General features: G+C 35.8%; 1 protein-coding gene across 2 annotated transcripts in view; it reads left to right on the top strand.

Moving 5' to 3' along the window:
* Nucleotides 1-505: 505 nt before the first annotated feature.
* The window catches only part of LOC128647644 (zinc finger MYM-type protein 1), a 39,815-nt gene continuing 30,399 nt past the window's right edge, over nt 506-9,921 (top strand). For both annotated transcript variants that reach the window (XM_053700394.1, XM_053700395.1), the window contains exon 1: nt 506-719. The gene's annotated coding sequence lies outside the window, so the exon portion shown is untranslated. The remainder of the gene's footprint in view (nt 720-9,921) is intronic.

Genomic DNA, 9,921 nt, shown 5'->3' with positions numbered 1-9,921 from the left:
TGTTTAGAATCTCCCCAATGAAGCACCTACTTGAATCATTGTGTTCCCTAAACTATCTAATCTAGATTTTAACCTTTTTATTTATATAATCATGCTTATTTGTTTAGTGAGGTATTTATGAATTCAATAATAGTTTTTTTAAAACTTGTTTGTTTCAAATTTTTATGCCAACTTTTAATGTTAAATTAGTTAATTTTGTGTATCAAAAATTATTTGTGCCAAATTATTTATATGTTATTTATTCTTTATTTATAACTTCCTTGCACTTTCGATCTAAGCATTAACTCATTAATGGATTTTTGTAAAAACGAAATGTTATGAATAACTGTCTGACTTACCATTGTATTAAATGTATGAAATATATTATGTCACGTCTAGCCAATGGACTATCGAGCTACAGATTTATCATTTTACACTGATAGGATCCATTCATGAATTAGCAACTTTCCCTGTAAGAATGCGCATGCGCTGTAAGCGTAACAGACAACCCGTATGGAGAGTTTGAAAAAGGCAATCCGCTGAAACGCATTGCTCTATTTGTGGCCCACCAGGGCTTTCGTAGTTTGCTATCCCTCGTCACAGTTGCGGTAGATTTGTATAGAGCAAGCTGCTAGTTCTGCTGAAAGTTCTGGGCTCGTTAGAAAAGGAGGAACCGAAGCGCTGTGCACTCTGGGACCGCAAGGGAACTACCGAGTGAGACCGTCTTGCAAGCACACAGTGTAAGTACCAATGGCGCCTTGTTGCTTCTGTCACACTGGGGACTTCCTGTCTCACCGCACGGCCCCTGGGAGCGTTTGTGGCCGTTTGTCTCATTAGGATTCTGAACCTTGCTTTGCCTCACGCACTGTTGGGCTTCGTTAAACTAATTCATTTGCTGTTTTTCTAATATGGACCACACTGGTTGGTTCCGCCCTCGGCTGCTATTTCACAGCGGTTTGGTGTTTTATGCTTTCTTCAAACTGTTTTTATCTTTATTTTAGTCATTTTTATTCTTATAGATAATTAAATTGAGATATAATACGGTGACAAATTACTTTGTGCATTATAGAATATCAGTCAGATACTACATGTATATTTTAGCCCCATGGTCTGCGCTTCATTATACCTATGGGCGCCGTAGTGAGCTTCTGGGCACGTGTGAACCTTCAGACTCGCCAGAAACGGCAGTGATGAAGCAGCGGTCACAAAAACCGCTGCTCCATAACCTGTGCAGGCGGACAGACATCGCCGGAAATCAACCTGATCAGGTTGATTGACACCCCCCTGCTGGCGGCGGCGTTGCACCAGCAGCTCTTGTGAGCTGCTGGTGCAATGCTGAATATGGAGAGCGCATTGCTCGCCGTATTCAGTGAGGTCTGTTGGATCAGAGGCCATGATCTCTTTTTGCTTTTCTGTTCCTTGTGGGATTTCTAGGAGGACTCTTTCCACCGGTAGCTTTATAATCTAGTACCCCCTATAGCACAGTGAATTACGTATCCGTTGTTTGTTTTGCACTTTACATATAACATTGTTTCCAATGTTGTTGCAAGTACATTGCCATATAGTGCACACTCCTGAGGCTTCCTTAGGGCTAGATTTATCAACCCTGAGGCGGGGCACAATTACCCGCAGGTAATTAACATTGCACACGAGTGCAATTTTGCGCTCTTGCAATCCCGCCCCCTGCCCGTGCACAGCCAATCACGCGCGGGCAGGAGCGGTCAATCTCCTCGGTCGGACTCGACCGAGGAGATTGAATTTCGCCAGAATAGATGTGGCGAAGATGTTAGGGAAGCAGCGGTCTGGTGACCGCTGCTTGATAAATCTCGGCGAGGAAGTTCTTGTGAGAACTTGCTGCAGCAGGGGCTTGATAAATCTAGCCCTTAGTATCATGGAAAGGTGCTAAGTTTTATCTAATAATACCACAGGAAACAAGTCAATTGGAAAATATTTTCAATTTAATATTCTCTCTGAATCATGGATTTCTAAAATTTAACGTTCATGACCCTTTAAATAAAAACCTATGTAAACATCTTATTTTGTGGTTTATAAGATTCACTGCAATAACAAAAGACCCCCCCCCCAATAATCTATAATCTTACAGCTGAGGTCATAAGGAAGATAAGTTTGCTCATTTAAAACTGTGATTAGATGTTACCAAACTAGGGGTCCCGTAAAAATCATGAATTTGGGATGCAAGAAGCTATAAGGAGCATTTTTAAGTCTAGCAGAAGTGATACTTATATGCCAAAAATGTGTTATATAAGTTAAACACAAGTGTATTTCAGCTATAGGGGTCGCTTTATCAAGGCCCAAATGTGCCCCAATGTAACTGTTTCTGCGAGCCGGTCTGCCCGGGGTATGATAAATCTATCCCATAGTGTCTAAATTCTTGTTTAACCCTATCACAATCTTAGGTAACAAAAAGTTAAGAATCAAATGAATCAGTCTCATTATTAGCTAAATTGTGCCTTATTACATTTTTGTGTCTATTATAGATGACACCTACTGTGTGCTCCAACAGTAAATTCCTATTATAAGTGCATTAGTCAATCTGTCATTCTAAATGCCAGAGACGCTTTTCCCAGATACCGCACGGGGTTCTTCTCTTTCTGCTTGCATAAACTGTTTTTGTTATTTGCTGTTGGCGCATCGTTTTACAAATGAGAAAACAAAGAATCATTTCTGACCGAAATAAAGCTATCATCAAATAGTAAGAAAGGCAGCTCAGAATAAAGTGTGCTTCAAATATCAGTGGTGCTATAGCAGGCAGACATGGAGTGGCAGAATACTAATTCATTATAAAACATAGCAGAATTTTACAGGACTTTCCTTTTAAATAAGGGTAACAAAAAGATACAGCTGTGAATCAACAGAGCTGAAAAAGAAAAGGAAATTAAAGCTTGTCACAAATTTGACACTAGAAGGTACATTATTTCTTAAAAAAATTGGGGACAGCTAAAAAAAATTAGGCTTCATTGTGAAACCAAACTATTAGGAGACCATTATCCGTTTTATCCAAAACTTGAGTCTCTATGTAAACTAACTGCAATAAAATTGATAGCAGATTGAATCTGCCTACCATGTCATCTGCACAGTTTCATTGGCACAAAACCAAGAGATCTGCAAGTGTGAATAAAAACATATATAATACCATATGTCACTGTTACAAATGTAACTGGTATCAGAATAATTTGTGAATTATTTGAGATATTATGTTATTCGTAAATTGTACATCTATTTACTAGTTATACTGCATTTAAAATCTTTATTCAAATAGGTGAAATAACTGCAAATGAAATACATATAAATGTTAGATGTAACAATCTAGTTCATTTAGCTGCCAGACTTTACTGGTATATAAATAGCAGAAGCTTTTAAATGACTCACAGACCACACTTCCATGTAACAAGCTGTTTGGTGAGACTGACGACTGTTTCTTTACTGCAGCAAGAACTCATTTAAAATGTGGTACTGTTCATCTCTGAGGGTTTGTAATGATTATGGATGATATGGATCAGTCTGTGTGTGTGTATATATGTATGTATATGTATATATGTATATATATGTATGTGTGTGTGTGTATATATATATATATATATATATATATATATATATATATATATGTATATATATATGTATATGTATATGTATATATATGTATATGTATATATATGTATATATATATATATATATATATATATATATATATATATATATATATATATATATATATATATATAATATATTTTTTTTTTTTTTTTTTTTATTACCACATAAGTTAGGATTTAAAAAAAAAAAAAAGGGTTTTAATATTTTGCTGATGCTTCTGACATGGCTACAACTTCTCTCCTCTTAGAGTGTGCATCTGCACTCTGTATAGTGTATTCTATAAGCTGGACCTGTGAATCCAAGGCAAATAAAAAGTTTCACAAAAAATAAAAAACATACTTTAAAAAGTACAGTTACACTCATTATAACTTTCTATTAAAATTATTGAAAAAAATTGTGCAAAAAAAGTTATAAGATATGAGGTCTCAGGTGTTAGATAAAAATGCAGACAAAGGGCTTTATATACATATAAAGTGTATGAATACTATATATCCCTTGACAGTCAAATACATAGTAATATATCATATACCTTTGAACCCTTATGAAAATTTGTAATTTAATATTTATATGAATTTTATGTGTTTTGCGCAGATTCTTTTTAACCCTTACACTTTATGCTAGGGGTATATGTATCAAGATGTCATCAATGCGCTCACCTAACATTACGGCCGCAGATCTCAAAACACTCTCCTTTATGAAAAAAGCCAGCAAAAAGATGCGCACCAAGTACGGGGCGATGAGCATCGGACTGTTAACTAGCAGTCATCCATCTCGCGTCTATTCAGCTTTTTCCAAACTTTGAGGCCAATTTATTAAAGGTCTTGTTGACCTGATCCAACAGTGCGGATTGGGTCCACAAGACCTCGCTGAATGCGGACTCGCTAGAAACACGGCCCTTCAAGCTCCGTTCGGAGCTTGATAGATATACCTCTCTATTTTTACCCTGTCACTAAATGGCGCCACTATACTAAAATGTTTAACCCCATATCCCACCGCTCCCCGACACTGCCGCAACCAAAAGTTATTAACCCCTTTCCTGCCGCGCTGCCACTAAATAAACATATTAACCCCTGGCCTCCCACACCACCACCACCAACTAAACCTATTATCCCCTAAACTGTCAGCCCCCCCCCCTGCCATTAAGCTATTAACCCCTAAACCTAACAACCCGCTAACTTTAAATTAAAATTATCACCATCTTCAAATATATTTAAATTTACCTTCAGAATTAAAATAAACTATTTTAAACAATTAACCTACCCTATTATCCTACAATTAAATTATACTACCAATTAAATTAACTAAATTACATATTAAAGAAACCTAAACCTGCTCAAATTATTTAAATATACTATTAAACATTATTAAAAGTACTAAATTACCCCCCCCAAAGAAACCTAAGTTACAAAAACAAACATTAAATTACTAAAAAAATAAAAACGAATTACACCTAAGCCCCCCCCAAAATATAAAAAATCCTATATTATCAGGGATATTTGTGATACTGATGTAATACCACAAATCCCCTATAGGAGGCGCTAATAACTACGGGCAGAGTAGAGTACTGGAATGGTAATACAATCAATATGCCCCTGGTAATACCATATATGTGAATAGAATTATAAATCTAAAAATTATAAAGAGCAATAATAATTAAAAAATATATATTAAAAAATGGTTAATATATAAATATATATATATATATATATACACAGACGTATCAAATGGTCAAATGGAAAAGTTCAAATGAAGTCCAAATGAGTCCAGAAATAGATAGATAAGGCAGCTCTCGGTCTTCACCCAAACGATGGTGTATCTTCAAAAAATGGTTAACTGCAAGGAAAACAGAAACAGAGGCGCCACATGTGTAGATCAATCAAAACTGACAAAATCCAAGCAAGATGAGATACAGGATACTCACAAACGTGAAGGCACTCTTGTGCCTGTAGGGGCAGGCTGGTATTTTAACAGCAAACCAGCTGGCTGTACCAAGGGATCCCCGTCAGGATATCCTACAGTTGTGGTGGATCTCACAACAGCAACCCTTAACTAGGTTACTTCCAGCAAAAAGGAAAATATGTCCAGAGGGGAGGAAGGCTAAACAGCCTTATGGTTACTGGCAAGGGAAATGCCACACGAACACCAGATTTGTTAAAGTTTCAAGTATTTTATTTTTCAAAAGATAAAAAATACCATCAGTAACAAATTACAGCTGGGTGTGTTATATGGCAAGTCTCCTTGTATATGCAGAGATAATAGCGACGCGTTTCTCAGGGAAGACCCTGTTTCATCAGGCTTGTATACTCTAAAACAGTTTAAATCCCCTTTATATAGGGATCAGTAACCATATGTTTGCAATAAACCCTCCCCTTCCTTAACATCAACCAATAAAACCTTTCCTTTCCAAAGACTCCCACTTGTTGCCTTAATTAGAAGTTTATTATAATTTTTTCTTATGTACTATGTTCACTTGATAAGGAATCCATGAGCAATAACCCTAATGTGGTTGTCTGTGAAATTAGATCTAAATAATGATGTGTCGATTATGAGATCGTTATAAGTGTGTAAATGTAAACAAACTCCGTAGGTAATCGTTCCTTGACCAATTGTAAGCCATCTTAAGGGGGCTTGTATAATTTGAGGCATCTAATTGGTTTATGTGCTCCTAGTCTGATGACTGCAAGTACCATCATGCCTCTGTGCCGGAACTACAAGGAAAATGTGTCTGCGTGATTGCATGTTATTCTCTAACCGGCTAATCTAAATGACTACAAGTACCATCATGCTTCTATATTCTATACCGGAAGTACCCGGATAATGTGTCCGCGTGACTGTTACTTTGTAGTCCTTTTGTTCCTGGAGGGGGCTTGTACTTATTGATCCATTTAATTGGTTAGTGTCACGTTACAATGAACTGTAGCTGCCATCTTGCTCTGATTAACTACAATTACCATCATGCTTCTGTGTGTCATATCAAAAACGCTCTCTGATTGTCTATTGGACATTCACTTAAAGTTTCCCCACGAAAGCGCATTGGGTCAACTTATAATACTTTTGCAGATGAACATATTGCGCTCCCCAATCTGATAGTGGGGGCACCAAAAAAGATAATAAATTGTATATATAAACAAAAAAATAGTTACTGTAAAACTCAATATTCTCTCTTTATGTTAATGTGGTGACAAAAAATAAATAAAAAGTGCTATAGATAACTAAACTATACTATACTCACCCTATATAATTGTAACTAAAAACTCTCACAGATTTTTGACATGAATATATAATGTCAGTGCGCATTGATATGTAATAGAAGTGACTTTCCCTTTTCACCTTATGAGATATATTAATCCCCACCATTATGATGGTAGTAATAATTGTGAGAGTGAAGGATGTACTGTGTGAGGTGTTATATATTATACTAAATATGTTATAAAGAATAAAAGTGAATGGTCATGTTTAGGACACTTGTGGCTAATGCAACATAAGTGTGTGTAAAGACAGCTACAAATAGTGTGAAGGTGATTGTGAATTCATAATAATGTTTTAGACTACCACTTCGTCTAAGCTATACCCTACTGTTGTGATAAAGTGTTGATGTGATTATCTCTGATAAGTGAATGCCTATTGCAATATATAATGATGATAAAGTGGTTGTGTCACCACGTCAAGTAGTCTCAATGTATACGGCTATGTGAATGCCAATTTGTATAATAGGTGTAATGATGTAATATGTTATTATCCTAATTGGATATAACTAAGCAACAAGTGAGCTAGGAAAGTCCAGTATACAAAAGCTCCCACTATTTACAAATAGCAACCACTTAACAAGATGGAAAACGAATATTCCATTTAGCCAGTTCTGTCGTCTGCGCAGGAATTGCAGTACAATAGAACAATACAATCAACAAGCTTGAATACTTACATCCAGATTCCTAGAAAAGGGGTATCCCTCTGAATTAATTAGTTCGGGCCAACAGAGAGCCAGGGACCTTGATAGGGAACTTTTACTATCAACAGTCACTACTTCAGATCAACATAATAGCCAGAGGGAAACAACATTTAATAAACAACCACTTTTTGTCACACAGTATAATTCTAACCATAGAATTATTAACAAAGTTCTAAAAAAACATTGGCCTATCCTCCTTAAAGATCCGATTTTAAATAAAACTTTACCACCACAACCAAAATTAGTTTTCAAAAGAGCACCTACATACAAACAGAAATTGGCCCCAAGTAAGGTTGTCATGTCCAAAAGGAATATTGCCAATACATTTAGATTAACAAGAAAGAACGGTAACAACATCTTTAATAAGACGGGAGTTTATAGATGTGGTAAGAAACTATGTTTTATGTGTGATCACATTACTCAGGGTTCCACTGAGATTGTTTCACATAATACCGGGGAGACATTTCCCATCAAAAACAAAATGACTTGTGACTCTAGCTTTGTCATTTATGCACTAACGTGCGAATGTGGGATACAATATATAGGCAGGACCTGTAGGAAGGTCAGGACTCGGTGGAGTGAACATTTAAGGAACATCAAAGTAAAGTCATCTAAACATAGTGTATCCCGCCATATCTGTGAAAAATATATATCTGGAAAATGTCCATTTAAAATCACTCCAATAGAATGTATTCCCAAAAGCAATCTGTACAATAGGTTTAGTAAGCTTAGACAAAGAGAAACATATTTGATCTTCAAATTCAATAGTTTATTTCCCACTGGCCTCAATGAAGTTATAGATTCTGCTGCATTTTCTTAAGTTATTCTTATAGTATGCCAAGGTTATAGTGTTAGATTTATTATGGGCTCTTCTAACATTTCTGGAGATTAGTATGTTTAACACGGTCTTATTTGCAGATTGTTTGATACATCGTTATTGAGATGCTCTATGTATTCCTTTTTTATTTTTGTAAATAGTGGGAGCTTTTGTATACTGGACTTTCCTAGCTCACTTGTTGCTTAGTTATATCCAATTAGGATAATAACATATTACATCATTACACCTATTATACAAATTGGCATTCACATAGCCGTATACATTGAGACTACTTGACGTGGTGACACAACCACTTTATCATCATTATATATTGCAATAGGCATTCACTTATCAGAAATAATCACATCAACACTTTATCACAACAGTAGGGTATAGCTTAGACGAAGTGGTAGTCTAAAACATTATTATGAATTCACAATCACCTTCACACTATTTGTAGCTGTCTTTACACACACTTATGTTGCATTAGCCACAAGTGTCCTAAACATGACCATTCACTTTTATTCTTTATAACATATTTAGTATAATATATAACACCTCACACAGTACATCCTTCACTCTCACAATTATTACTACCATCATAATGGTGGGGATTAATATATCTCATAAGGTGAAAAGGGAAAGTCACTTCTATTACATATCAATGCGCACTGACATTATATATTCATGTCAAAAATCTGAGTTTTTAGTTACAATTATATAGGGTGAGTATAGTATAGTTTAGTTATCTATAGCACTTTTTATTTATTTTTTGTCACCACATTAACATAAAGAGAGAATATTGAGTTTTACAGTAACTATTTTTTTGTTTATATATACAATTTATTATCTTTTCTGGTGCCCCCACTATCATATTGGGGAGCGCAATATGTTCATCTGCAAAAGTATTATAAGTTGACCCAATGCGCTTTCGTGGGGAAACTTTAAGTGAATGTCCAATAGACAATCAGAGAGCGTTTTTGATATGACACACAGAAGCATGATGGTAATTGTAGTTAATCAGAGCAAGATGGCAGCTACAGTTCATTGTAACGTGACACTAACCAATTAAATGGATCAATAAGTACAAGCCCCCTCCAGGAACAAAAGGACTACAAAGTAACAGTCACGCGGACACATTATCCGGGTACTTCCGGTATAGAATATAGAAGCATGATGGTACTTGTAGTCATTTAGATTAGCCGGTTAGAGAATAACATGCAATCACGCAGACACATTTTCCTTGTAGTTCCGGCACAGAGGCATGATGGTACTTGCAGTCATCAGACTAGGAGCACATAAACCAATTAGATGCCTCAAATTATACAAGCCCCCTTAAGATGGCTTACAATTGGTCAAGGAACGATTACCTACGGAGTTTGTTTACATTTACACACTTATAACGATCTCATAATCGACACATCATTATTTAGATCTAATTTCACAGACAACCACATTAGGGTTATTGCTCATGGATTCCTTATCAAGTGAACATAGTACATAAGAAAAAATTATAATAAACTTCTAATTAAGGCAACAAGTGGGAGTCTTTGGAAAGGAAAGG

This window comes from Bombina bombina, chromosome 2 (assembly GCF_027579735.1).
Source record: "Bombina bombina isolate aBomBom1 chromosome 2, aBomBom1.pri, whole genome shotgun sequence".
Lineage (NCBI taxonomy): Eukaryota > Metazoa > Chordata > Amphibia > Anura > Bombinatoridae > Bombina > Bombina bombina.
This window is presented reverse-complemented; position numbering and strand designations above follow the sequence as displayed.